Source organism: Schistocerca americana, chromosome 9 (assembly GCF_021461395.2).
Source record: "Schistocerca americana isolate TAMUIC-IGC-003095 chromosome 9, iqSchAmer2.1, whole genome shotgun sequence".
Classification (NCBI taxonomy): Eukaryota; Metazoa; Arthropoda; class Insecta; order Orthoptera; family Acrididae; genus Schistocerca; species Schistocerca americana.
In genome coordinates this window covers 211,992,527-212,007,249 of record NC_060127.1, presented here as the reverse complement: position 1 = coordinate 212,007,249, position 14,723 = coordinate 211,992,527, and positions in this window count along the sequence as shown.

Below are 14,723 nucleotides of genomic sequence, written 5' to 3'. Positions count from 1 at the left end.
GAACACCACTGGTGATCGTCGAGGGGACACTGAATAGTGCACGGTACATCCAAACCGTCATCGAACCCATCGTTCTACCATTCCTAGACCGGCAAGGGAACTTGCTGTTCCAACAGGACAATGCACGTCCGCATGTATCCCGTGCCACCCAACGTGCTCTAGAAGGTGTAAGTCTACTACCCTGGCCTGCAAGATCTCCGGATCTGTCCCCCATTGAGCATGTTTGGGACTGGATGAAGCGTCGTCTCACGCGGTCTGCACGTCCAGCACGAACGCTGGTCCAATTGAGGCACCAGGTGGAAATGGCATGGCAAGCCGTTCCACAGGACTACATCCAGCATCTCTACGATCGTCTCCATGGGAGAATAGCAGCCTGCATTGCTGCGAAAGGTGGATATACACTGTACTAGTGCCGACATTGTGCATGCTCTGTTGCCTGTGTCTATGTGCCTGTGGTTCTGTCAGTGTGATCATGTGATGTATCTGACCCCAGGAATGTGTCAATAAAGTTTCCCCTTCCTGAGACAATGAATTCACGGTGTTCTTATTTCAATTTCCAGGAGTGTATTTCATCTCCGATGAGCAAATAATCGCGAAATTGCAAATTTTACATTTATCATGTTACAAATAAGAATTTACATGGATATGTCACGTTTATATCATAGTATTGTCCGCTCCTGGTAGTTGAGTGCTCAGCGCGAAGGAATGCCATACCTAACGGCCCGGGTTCGATTCCCGGTTGGGTGGGAGATTTTCTCTGCTCAGGGACTGCGCGTTGTGTTGTCATCATCATCATTTCATCCACATCGACACGCAAGTCGCCGAAGTGGCGTCAACTCGGAAGACTTGCACCAGGCGAACGGTCTACCTGACGGGAGGCCCTAGCCACACGGCATTCCCATATCATGGTGTTCAGTGCGCTGGCACTCATGTAATGTTCCTTATTATTTTGAATCATCGTCGTGATTCGAAAGCTGTAAATTTGTTTTAATTAATAGTAAGGGCATCAACAATGCCTAAAGCGGCTAGGTGGGGAACTGGAATGGGCAGCGAGAGAGCTAAGACAATTTGATTAACCCTCGAGCAAGCGCGCTGCGGTATAGGGTACAGCACGTTTTGTTTTTTGCTAGTGGCAACACTGCTTTTTGTCCGAGATTACTGGTACAATAGCTACTGCTCTACTGTTGTCTCGACTACCAACTGTTGTAGTTAATTTCACTCTGTCGCTTTCTGTGTGCCTTCGGTTCTGCGAATCTGTTGACAGAAGGCTACTGGTGTACAAAGTACAACATGCGCCTGGTCCTGTACGTAAATACAATTTGGTATGCACGTGCAAACGTGAATAAATATTTATACAAGATCAGCAGTTTGAAAAAAAATAATTAGTTTGTTACTTATCCAGGGAAATGACACCAGAAGAAAAACCCAAAACCTGCAGAGTTGTCAGATGGGTCGGATCATGAACCGTGCAGTGGTGACAGTGGGGAATCGGACGAGAAGGTGGAAATAATTCAAGGAGGTGAGCACGGCAGCGATTCTGAGCAAGGCGTACTCTCTGTTACTGAAGGTGACAATAGTGATTAGTGTGAAAATGGAACTGTGGAGCATTTTGTATTGGCAGAGAGAAAGTTATAAAGTGGAAAACAAATGAATACTTCAACCAGAGTAAAGCTTTTAATATTTATACCAATGGTCAGCTCAATACAGACCACGCCAGGCATTTCATATTATGCTGATGATACAGCAGCGGCTGCCGAAGGAAAGATGTATGAAGTGGTAGAAGAATAATTGACTTCATCTTTGGATACACTTTATCTTTAGCATGCCAACGATCTAAGGCCAAATCCCAACAAGGCTCAAATGTGCACATTTCACTTATGAATAGAGAAGCACAGAGCAAATCTGACATGTGGCAAGGCAAAAGACATCAACAGTGCTCAACACCTTCATAATATATTTCTGCTACTGTTGACCATATACTGTCCTTCAAGAAACATTGCCATAACACCAGGGCAAAGGTCACTGCAACGAACAATGTTTTAGGAAGCTCACAGATACCACCTGGAGAGCTAGTCCTCATGTCCTGAGACTGAAGAATATGCCTCATCCATGTGGAGCGCATCTTCACACACCAAGCAGGTTGACATTGCAGCCAATGAAACCAATGTGGCCAAATCCAGTCGACACATACAACCCAACTCTGTTGGAACCGTCCCCCCCCCTCCCCCTACTGTCAGAAGAGCATTGCTTCTGAGGCGACAAGGGCAAAGCAAATCAATGATACCTATGACCCGCTGCATGATCATCAAGCCCAAGCCCATCGACCAAAATCCAGCAAGAGCTTCATCATTATGACTCAACGGCGGAGGGAGCCTCACTGTCAGATGGAAGAGTAAGCTGCCATCACATATCCCTGCAAAGGAAGAGCTAACCCAGCAAGCTATCTACCCTACTCACTTTCGACATCAATTAGCATTCTTAGGATGAACATTCCTCTCAGTAAGATCAACATGCAAACACAGGACATTCTTCCAGCTAGAGACGTGCAGTGCTAGTGCGGAACAACAAATCATCCAGGCCACTTAATTATGTGATCTCCACTGGCACAACTTTGCACAACACAGGGCTTTATCAAAGCAAATAACAAGTCTGTAACAGTTGCTATGTTTTGTAAATGCTGACTGGATACGAAAATGAATGAACGACTCCAACTACAATACTTTTATGCAATTTTCATCCATGTATATTCGTACTTATATATTGAACAGCAGAGGACATAAAAATCGATCACAGATTCAGGTCCACACCCAAAGCTCCCAAGAAAGCAATGTTTGAAAGGGGTTTAAGGCTGCAAGCTGATGACGTTGAGCCTCAAAGGTAGAACTCACTTGATGTATTGTACATTGTCAAACCAAGGAAAGTAAATAGCAGATTTCTTTTCGAAGAATTTTTGCTGATGAGGAAAAACTCTTACACTTCTCTTTGGGGATATGTGAGTAGTGGAGCAAAGCCATTCATGGGATAATTTATTGGATAATTATGCACATGAGCTGTCACTTCACCCCCAACACACTGTCTTTTGGATGAACTTGACCTGTACTTCGGTAGACATAAGGGTGACCTCGGATGTGACAGCTCATTTACATAATTATCCCATAAAATGCACAGTAATGGCTTTGCTCCACAGCTTACACACACACAACTTTTAATAATTTTCAACTGTATTTTGAGTTAAATGAACTAAGAGGTGCTTATTTTGTCATAAAACTTACCTCTAAGGGCTTGTATCAGTAGTGAGATATTTCTTGAATAGTTTCTTTTTCATCAACGATTCCACCAAACCAGTAGATCCAAAAATTTATTTTACATCTACTGCAAAATTATCTAATCTTGTATACATCTATCGCAAATTTACCACGAAATGGGCAATGAACTCTTACCTTTAGTGATGTTTAAACTGAAAAAAGAAGCGAATTGCATATTGTGACACAGAAAAGCTTTTAGTAGTTGCATACACAGTACCAATGCTAGTGAACCTATTAATATGAGACCTACTGTTACAATGTACATACAAACGGAGAACTTGCCTAATATAATTCAAAAAGTAGCAGTACTGAGGAATTGAGATGAATTTAGTTATATTGTTTGACTCTCATTCAGTCAAAATTCCAGTGTTGATATATTTGCATACATGATTTTTTTTTTAGAATAGCTGTTTCTATCAGGGTCTAGGAAATGTCACAATGCAGATCTGATTATCTGTTTTATGCCTGTCAGTCGCTTTCAGCTCAGCAGCGATCAGTACACCTTGCAAAAATCGCACACATGCATTGCATAAAACAAAAAACCTTCAAAGTTGAACATTCACTTATTAAAGTGAGAAGTCAGCATTTGCATTTGCTATCGATTCGGTTGATGATCAGAAGTGGATGTTATATTTTCTTGTTACACTGAAACAACGCTATACATGTAAATCTTATATGAGCATAGACTGCACCTCTCTCCCCCACCACAGTACATTGGACAACACCAGAAGCGTCTTAACTAGCAAAATGAGTCAATGGATGCAATGGAATTATTTCTTAGAATGCGGCAATGTGCTTTCAAAATTGATCATTTGGCTGACTGATCCTCACAGGTACATGTACCGATATCGAAAGTACCAGTGAAAGTGTAAAAATGTCAGGGTGCATCTGTTCACCTAACTAGACATTCAGTTTTTTGTAAGCAGCTCATTCAAAGCATTGTGTTCGATAGTACTCACAGGCATAGATCAAGAACTCAATCGTTACGTTGATTTATCACTGCTATACTTGAAGATTTGGGTGAATAGGAAGAATCTTAACAAAAACATCGGCAAGAGCTAGAATTTGACTTTATAATTAAAATATACTGTGAAGCAAGGACTTACATTTACTTAAAGAACCAGACAGTTTATTCTAAAAAGATGGTCGGACGTAACTGCATGGTTTAATCACAATTGGCCACCATCTATATTCGACATATTGCGGAAACATAGCAGTCTATCTGATGTGCAAAAGAGCATGATCACTGGCTGTCAGACCGAGGGCGGAAGCATTTCCAGCATGGCTAAGTATGTAAATTGTCTCGTGCTGCCGTGGCTAAAGTATTCCATGCATGGCAAAATGGCGCTGTCTGGGAGCAACGTCCACGAAACTGTGGTGCATCATGAACCACAGACGATGGGTTGAACAGGAACTACAGACATGTGTACAGGGGAACAGACACGCGACTGTTGAGCAACTGACCGCCATGGTGAACCAAGCTGCTGCCAACAGTGTTTCCTCAACTACCATAGAATATATGTTGCTGTTTATTGGCCTTTCCAGCAGGCACCTGGTTCATGCATCCATGCTTATTGCAGTTTATCTGCGACAAAGGCTGGAATTTGTACGCCAGAACCTCAACTGGGTGTCTGAGTGGCAACAGGTGGCCTTTTCAAATGAGTCACGTTTTATACTCCATTGGACTGAAAGCAAACACCCTGTAACCATCGTTGGAAGGATCCAGGCAAGAAGTGGGAGAATTATGGTCTGAGGAATGTTTTCGTGGCGTTCTCTGGGTGATCTCGTCATTCTGGAAGGCACAATGGACTAACACAAGTATGCATCTATGCTTGGGAACCATGTCCACCCCCACATGCAGCTTGTGTTTCCTCAGCACGATGGCACTTTGGCAGCAGGACAACGAGTCACACAGCTTCCAAAGTACATGTGTGGTTCGAAGAGCACCAGTATGAGTTTACTGTACTCTCCTGGCCAACAAACTCCCTGGATTTAAATCTAATCGAGAATCTGTGGGACAACCTCAATCAGGCTGTTGGCACCATGGACCCTCAACCGATAAACCTATCGCAGCTGGCCTCAGCGCTGGAGTTTGCATGGCTTCACATCTCTGCTGGTACCTTTTAGAACCTCATTGATTCTCTTGCTGTAGATCTCAAAAGGGTCTGATTGTCGACGGTGTTCACATTTATGTTACTGATCAGTGTAGTATTTACCACCATATTCCACAGCTTCATAACGTTCTCTTTACAAAGTGAACATTTTACGACATTTAAAAATCATTTTATTATAAGAATACATTCATGTACATTGACTTATTTGACACCACTGGAGACTATTTCTCACAATGGACTCTACACGAGTGAGTTGATGCAGGAATGTATTCTTAAGCTTTTGTACCAAATGTACTATTTTACATGCAAGGAAACAATATAATAAAGAATTTACTCTAAAGTAAGTGTTTCACCTAAGTAATAATTCACGTAATAACAATAAAACATTTGTCAAATACATATATTTATTCTTTTGTTTATCGGATAGATAAATATGAGGTCATGTGCAGAAGTTACATAGACTAGTTAGACAGGCATGCACAGATGCCAAATCAATATTTTAAGTGGTGAAGTATGAGCAACTTACAGAAAAATATTTTTCTGTTAAAGTTTTTGATATAATTGATAAACCGCTTTTTTACTCAACGATCTGCTTAGATGATCCCCAAGAAATTCGAAGAGACTAGAATCTGAAAGGCAGTCATCAATAGTGCAAAGGAGAATGATATACGAGTGATCATAGGACAATAAAACGTCCTAAGGTCAAGCAGAAAACAAAACCATTAAACTGTTGAAAGAAACGTTTCGGTTTCCACATGAGAGGGTAACATTTGTTAGCTGCATACCATGTTTCGTTCCAGGTTGCAAACGTTGCTCATTGTGACCATTATCTACATGCAAAACAGCCCAAAACAGCACTAGAGATTGCTCTATTGTTGCTCGAAACAGCTCAGGTGAGATGGTAGTTGGTTGGTTGGTTTGTGGGATTAAAGGGACCAGACTGCTATGGTCATCGGTCCCTTTTTCCAAAAACTAAAAACACCCACAGGGAATAAAAAACGAACAACAGAAAAGATGGCAGACAACACAGGACATGGAAGACTCAGACAGAGATCAGATAAAAGGAATGAAAAGCACACAGAGTGTGACAGCGGTTGGCCGACCATAGAGATAAAAAAGGAAAAGCCAGCCACCGAGAGACTAAAATCGGAGGCCATAGGCCAGAATCAACACAGAACGACAAGCAGATTAGTTGATAAAAGCCCCCTGCCCCAATAAAACGCAAAACTAAGCCTGCCATAGCAGGGTCATCAGTTAAAAGGGCAGGGAGCGTGTCAGGCAGCGCAAAATGTCTGCCTGAGCACAGCTAAAAGCAGACAGGACAATAAAATGTGGACCACCGTCAAAACCGCCCCGCAGCGACAGAGAGGCGCGTCCCCACGGCTCAGTAAATATCCATGCGTAAGCCAGGTGTGTCCGATGCAGAGCCGACAAAGGACGACTGAGTCCCTGCGAATGGCTCGCATGGATGATGGCCATACCGCTGTCGGCTCCTTGACAGCACAGAGTTTATTACGTGTGGTCAGATCGCGCCATTCAGCGTCCCAAAGCGTGAGAACTACGTGGCGTAAGACTGCCCTCAAATCAGTCTCCGGGAGGCCAATGTCCAGAGATGGTTTACTGGTGGCCTCTTTCGCCAGGCGGTCTACATGTTCATCGCCGGGTATCCCAACATGTCCTGGGGTCCACACATATACCACAGAGCGTCCGCAACAGGCAAGGGCATGGAGGGACTCCTGGACAGCCATCACCAGATGAGAGCGAGGGAAACACTGGTCGAGAGCTCGTAAACCGCTCAGGGAGTCGCTACAGATAACGAAGGACTCACCTGAGCAGGAGCGGATATACTCTAGGGCATGAAAGATGGCGGCCAGCTCAGCAGTGTAAACGCTGCAGCCAGCCGGCAAGGATCGTTGTTCGAAATGGTCCCCTAGAGTTAAAGCATAACCGACACGACCAGCAACCATCGAACCGTCAGTATAAACAATGTCAGAGCCCTGATACATGGCTAGGATGGAAGAAAAGCGGCGGCTGAAGGCCTCCGGAGGGACTGAGTCCTTCGGGCCCTGTGCCAAGTTCAGCCGAAGGCAAGGGCGGGGCACATACCACGGGGGTGTACGCAGAGGTGCCCGGAAAGGAGGTGGAAGAGGGTAAACCCCAAGCCCGGAGAGAAGCTCTCTGGCACGGACGACAATCGTACAACCCGACCAGGGCCAGCGTTCTGGGAGATGGACGACTGACTGCGGGAATAGGAGACGATAATTAGGAAGCCCGTGCAAGCTACAAACATGCGCAGCATAAGCAGCCAGTAAATGCCTCCACAAGTATGCTGTCCACAGGGCTGGTCCGGAAAGCACCAGTAGCAAGTCAGATCCCGCTGTGAAGAATTTGGTCCAGCACACGCAGTGCAGATGGGGATGCTGAACCATAAGCCAGGCTTCCATAATCCAGACGGGACTGGTAGAGCCGTTAGAGCAGTTGGCGCCCCACCTGCTGTGGCTCAAGCATCGCAGAGCATTTAGATGCCGCCAACACATCTGCTTAAGCTGCCGAATTTGTAGGAGCCAAGTCAACCGGGCATCAAAATCCACACCAAAAAGCGATGTGTCTCCACCACAACAAGACGTTCGCCAGCAAGATAAAGCTGCAGCTCAGGGTGAACTGTTAGTCGTCAGCAGAAATGCATAACGCAGGTCTTGGCAGCCGAAAACTGGAAGCCATGCGCTATAGCCCAAGACTGTGCCTTGTGGATAGCGCCCTGCAGCTGACGTTCAGCAGCGGCAATGCCAACGGAGCTGTAGTAGAGGCAGAAGTCGTCAGCATACAAGGATGCTGAGGCAGACGTTCCCACAGCCGCACCGAGCCCGTTAATTCAATTAAAACAGGCAGACACTTAAAACAGACCCCTGTGGTACCCCGTTCTCCTGAACTCGAGAGGAACTATGGGAGACCGCGACTTGCACGCGGAAGGTACGATGCGACAGAAAATTGCGTATGAAAATCGGCAGCGGACCCCAAAGACCCCAATCATGAACCGTAGAGAGGATGTGATGACGCCATGTCGTATCGTACGCCTTCCGCATGTCAAACAAAACAGCGACGAGGTGCTGACGGCGGGAAGACGCCGTACAGATTGCTGACTCCAGGCTCACCAGATTGTCGGCGGCAAAGAACGTTTGTGAGGCTAATGGGGCGGTAGCTGTCCACCTCCAAGGGGTTCTTGCCAGGTTTCAAAACTGGGATGACAATGCTTTCCCGTCATTGCGACGGAAACTCACCCACGACCCAGAGACGGTTGTAAAGGTCGAGGTGGTGTCGCTGGCAGTCCACTGAAAGGTGTTTCAGCTTCTGACAATGGATGCGATCTGGCCCCGGGGTGGTATCAGGGCAAGCGGCTAGGGCACTGTGAAATTCCCACTCACTGAACGGAACATTGTAGGAAACAGGATGGTGGGTGCGAAATGAAAGGTTCCGACGTTCCATCCGCTCTTTAATGGAACGGAAGGCCAGTGGGTAATTCGCAGAGGCGCAACTCAGAGCAAAATGCTCTTCCAAGCGGTTGGCAATTACGTCACAGTCAGTACAAACTGCTCCATTCAGTGAGAACGCAGGGACGTTGACAGGGGTCCAATAGCCATAGAGGCGTCGAATCTTGGCCCAGGTCTGCTATGGAGAGACATGGAGGCCAATGATGGACACATACCGCTCCCAGCACTCCTTCTTGCCTTGGCGGAGCCGTTTATAGGCGACGAGGTTTTCTAAAGATTGATGCCGCTTGTGACGCTGGTGGGCCCGCCGGCGATCTTTAATCGCCTCAGCAATCTCAGGCGACCACCAAGGCACTGTCCGCCGCCGAGGGGACCCAGAAGAACGGAAAATGGCAGATTCTGCGGCAGTAACAATGCCGGTGGTGAACGAGTGAACCACCGAATCATTGGCGTCATTCTAATGCTCAATAGCGGCAATGAAGGAGAACAAATCCCAGTCAGCCTTATTCATAGCCCATCTGCAAGGGCGCCCAGAAGAGTGACGCTGTGGAAGTGACAGAAGGATCGAAAAGTGGTCATTGCCACACAAGTCGTCATGCACACTCCATTGGACCGAAGGTAAGAGGCTAGGGCTGCAGATCGAAAGGTCAATGGCGGAGTACGTGCCATGCGCCACACTGAAATGTGTGAAGGCACCATCGTTTAAAAGGGAGAGGTCGAGCTGTGCTAATACATTCTCAACGATGGCATCTCGACCTGTTGCCACTGATCCACCCCACAGAGGGTTATGGGCGTTGAAGTCGCCCAATAACAAAAAAGGTGGTGGAAATTGGGCGATCAGCACAGCCATGACATGCTGTGGGACCTCACCATCCGGTGGAAGATACAGACTGCAGACACTAACAGCCTGTGGCGTCCACACCCGAACAGCGACAGCCTCTAAAGGTGTTTGTAGAGGGACAGAATCGCTGTGCAGAGAGTGAAGGGCATAAATTCAGACACCACCAGACACCCTCTCATAAGTTGCTCGGTTCTTATAATAACCCCGATAGCCACGGAGGGCAGGGGTTCGCATCACTGGAAATCAAATTTCCTGAAGAGCAATGCAGAAGAAAGGGTGAAGCCTGGTAAGTTGTCGGAACTCAGCTAGATGATGGAAGAAACCGCTGCAGTTCCACTGGAGGATGATATTGTCCATGGCTCAGAAAGGCGTGAAGGGACTGGGAAGGCAGTTTACGCCGCTTGCTCACTCACTGCCACCGATTCAGTACCCGCGCGAGTGACATCCATGGTGTCTGAGGGACCGGCGAGAGCCAGGTCTTCAGCAGACGCCAAAATCTCGACCTCGTCCTCAGACACTGAGCTTGTAGGAAGCGGTGGGGTGGGTGGCACCGCAATGTCAGGATTCTTGGGAACCTTTTTCATTTTCAGCTTCTCTCGCTGTGCCTTCGGTGGTTCAGGCTGGGTGGGCTTCACTGGGTCAGTCTCAGGGACAGACGACGACTGTGAGGCCCTACGACCAGCGACCGGTGGTTGTTTGAGCCACTTGCGGGTGTCCGCTTTTAAACTGGTCGGAACTTGTGAAGGGAGGTCCCCAAGGGACCCCTTCCTGGCGAGAGGAGCTGAAGAAGTCTTACGCTTCTCCAGCTGGGAAGGGGGAACTGATGTCCCCAATGGTTGGGTGAGTGTTGCTCCTGAAGTAGATGGATCAGGAGCAACAGGGAGTGAGGTGCCCCCCACCATCAAGGGGGCAGGTGTGGTCCTCTGGCTCTGAGAGCTAACATTGTGTGGTGCAGCTATGGGAATTGTAGCAGGAGCGACAGTGGCGGCATAAGAGGACGTCATGCATACTGGATGTAGTCGTTCAAACTTACGCTTAGCCTCAGTGTAGGCCAGTTTATCCATGGTCTTGTATTCCATTATTTTCCGTTCCTTCTGTAGAATCTTTCAGTCTGGCGAGCAAGGGGGATGGTGCTCCCCGCAGTTGACACAGATGGGAGGCGGGGCACATGGAGTATCAGGATATGATGGTCGACCACAATCGCGACAGATGAGGTTGGAAGCACAGCGAGAAGACATATGGCCGAACTTCCAACACTTGAAGCACCGCATCGGGGGAGGGATATGGGGTTTGATATCACAACGGTAGACCATCACCTTGACCTTCTCAGGTAACGTGTCACCCTCGAAGGTCAAGATGAAGGCACCGGTGGCAACTTGATGATCCCTCGGACCCCAGTGGACGCGCCGGACGAAATGGACACCTCGGCACTCTAAGTTGGCGCACCGCTCGTCATCGGACTGTAAAAGAAGATCCCTGTGGAAAATAATGCCCTGGACCATATCTAAGCTTTTATGTGGGGTGATAACAACAGAAACATCCCCCAGCTTCGTACAAGCGAGGAAGGCTCGTGACTGGGCAGAAGATGCTGTTTTGATTAAGGCTGACCCTGACCGCATTTTGGACAAGCCCTCCACCTCCCCGAACTAGTCCTCTAAATGTTCTATGAAGAACTGCGGCTTCACGGACACAAATGATTCCCCATCAGCTCTTGTATAGATGAGATACTGGGACGCATACCTTTCGCTGTCAATCATAGCCTTTCGTTCCTCTCATGGTGTGGCCAGGGAGGGGGACGATTTAGGGTCATACACATTGGCCTTAAAGTGAGCTTTTGAACGCTTAGAGACTGCTGCTGGCTGGCCACTAGCAAGAGATGATGTGCCACGCTTCATTGCGTGTCATCCACCCTGATGCCACCCACTTCGACCAAGTGCCCTTCCCATGGGCGCCACCCAGCCACAGCAAGGGCCACCTGGCAGGATGGCCATTGCCGGGAGTCCTGATGCCCCAGGGAGATGGGCATCTACTCCTTGGCATACATGGGGAGTAAACGGCGCAGGCATCAGTAGATCGAGCCCTGTGTTGTCAGGGGGCTACAACCAACAGGGTACATGGCGGCCCCACCACAACGGACTGGCTACCGTGCTGGATTTTAGGTGACATGTAGTTCATGGTCGGCGTCAGTGCAGAAAGTGGGAGTGCACATTGCATGGCGGAAAGTGCACGCAGGAACGTATCCATGCCCAAGAGATGGAGAGCAGGCAGGACTGCAATGCAATGACGAATAAGCTGGCGAAAGTTCTCAACGCAAGATGGAAACAATGCACCAAGTAAGGCGCCCTTCCCCAAACGGCTCGCTCTTTGGAAAAATTTTGAGGCATGGAGGTCAAACCCGACAGGGGACCATCACATAAGGCCGAAACGTTTGAGACTCCTTTTAGTCGCCTCTTACGACAGGCAGGAATACCGCAGGCCTATTCTTACCCCCGAACCCGCATGGGGTGGGGTGGGGGGGGGGGTGGGGTGGGAAGATGGTAGTCACCTCTCTCTCTCTGTGCTCATCTTCAGTCTCCAACGTGAGTTAATAAACCCTGTCCTTGAGCCAAAAGTCACTCCGGCTCAGATCTCGTCATCTCGGTGGTCACACCGTTTAGAACAATCGGCCAACGATTCGATTTCATCCAAATGTATTGCGGAGTAACCGAGTGGCCTCATGAGCAATATAAGGTAAGGCTCGGTCGTGCATCATAACAGCCAAGTCCAAAGCACCTCCCTCCTGTAGAGCATTTTGGTATGGCAGATTACAGACACGTATGGTGTTCACCCTGCATACTCTTGGTTCTTGCGGTCCAAGTTCCAAAAATAGGAAAAAAAGGACCAAGTGTCGTAAAATTAAACCCTTGCGAGAAACGTTAGAGCAAAGGCTGCTAGAATAACTGCGTCACGTGGCAAAAGTTGGTGAGCAAGTTTGCTCCGATATTATTTTACAACTTTTTGCAGCACTTTTCGAATCGTAGGCCATAAAATGTCCAGGTGTCCTGGTACAGCTCGTGCACCGCGTGAAGACTGCGCATTGCGTCCACCATTCTCAACTATGGCAACAGTAAATTGAACATCAGTGGAGCTAATGGCGGTCGGCATCACCCAGAAGCAATTCCGAAATCGGCAGGTAAACCGATTCGTTCTTGAGCACTGGAGCAGTAAGACGACTTCTTCGTATTCCCTGAATGCGTCTACACTCGCGAAGAGCATCAGCATTACTATTATTTTGATCGAACATCTAATAACCGCGATATCGACGGAATGTTAAACCTTGACAAAAACAACTTTATACGAGTAAGGCCCTGCTCACCTTGTACAGACGCTTTTGACTGTCTGCTTGTAATGCTACACTACTGGCCATTAAAATTGGTACACCACGAAGATGACGTGCTACAGACGCGAAATTTAACCGACAGGAAGAAGATGCTGTGATATGCAAATTATTAGCTTTTCAGAGCATTCACAAAAGGTTGGCGCCGGTGGCGACACCTACAACGTGCTGACATGAGGAAAGTTTCCAACCGATTTTTCATACACAAACAGCAGTTGACCCGCGTTGCCTGGTGAAACGTTGTTATGATGCCTCGTGTAAGGAGGAGAAATGCGACTTTGATAAAGGTCGGATTGTAGCCTATCGCGATTGCGGTTTATCGTATCGCGACACTGCTGCTCGCGTTGGTCGAGATCCAATGACTGTTAGCAGAATATGGAATCGGTGGGTTCAGCAGGGTAATAAGGAACGCCGTACTGGATCCAACGGCCTCGTATCACTAGCAGTCGAGATGACAGGCATCTTAACCGGATGGCTGTAACGCATCGAGCAGGCACGTCTCGATCCTTGAGTCAACAGATGGGGACGTTTGCAAGACAACCATCTGCACCAACAGTTCGACGACGTTTGCAGCAGCATGGACTATCAGCTCGGAGACCGTGGCTGGGGTTACCCTTGACGCTGCATCACAGACAGGAGCGCCTGCGATGGTGTACTCAACGACGAACCTGGGTGCACAAATGGCAAAACGTCATTTTTTCGGATGAATCCAGGTTCTGTGTACAGCATCATGATGGTCGCATCCGTGTTTGGCGACATCGCGGTGAACGCACATTGGAAGCGTGTATTCGTCATCGCCATACTGGCGTATCACCCAGCGTGATGGTGTGGGGTGCCATTGGTTACACGTCCCTGTCACCTCTTGTTCGCATTCAGATGTGTTACAACCCATGGCTCTGCCCTTCATTCGATCCCTACTAAACCCTACATTTCAGCAGGATAGTCCACGACCGGGTGTTTCAGGTCCTGCTCGTGCCTTTCTGGATACAGAAAATGTTCGACTGCAGCACATTCTCCAGAGCTCTCACCAATTGAAAACGTCTGGTCAATCGTGGCCGGGCAACTGGCTCGTCACAATACGCCAGTCACTACTCTTGATGAACTGTGGTATCGTGTTGAAGCTGCATGGGAAGCTGTACCTGTACACGCCATCCAAGCTCTGTTTCATTCAATTCCCAGGCGTATCAAGGCCATTATTACAGCGAGAGATGGTTGTTCTGGGTACTGATTTCTCAGGACCTATGTACCCAAATTGCGTGAAAATGTAATCACATGTCAGTTCTAGTATAATATATTTGTCCATGAATACCCGTTTATCATCTGCATTTCATCTTGGTGTATCAATTTTAATGGCCAGTAGTGTAGTTTTTCAACTTTACGTCACCATAACAGTACCAGCGCCCAGTGGCGAGTCATCGACGCTAACAAAGCTAACAACGCGAATCTTCCAGCGCACGATCTGAACATCTCTCCTATGAAGTACCCATATGGTATGTAGTTTTTCACCTCCACTCGCTCAAGTAGCGGTAGTTTAATTCTAAACACCCTGTACATCCAATATGGTGTGTCCCGATAATACTGGTGTTCCCAAACGTATTA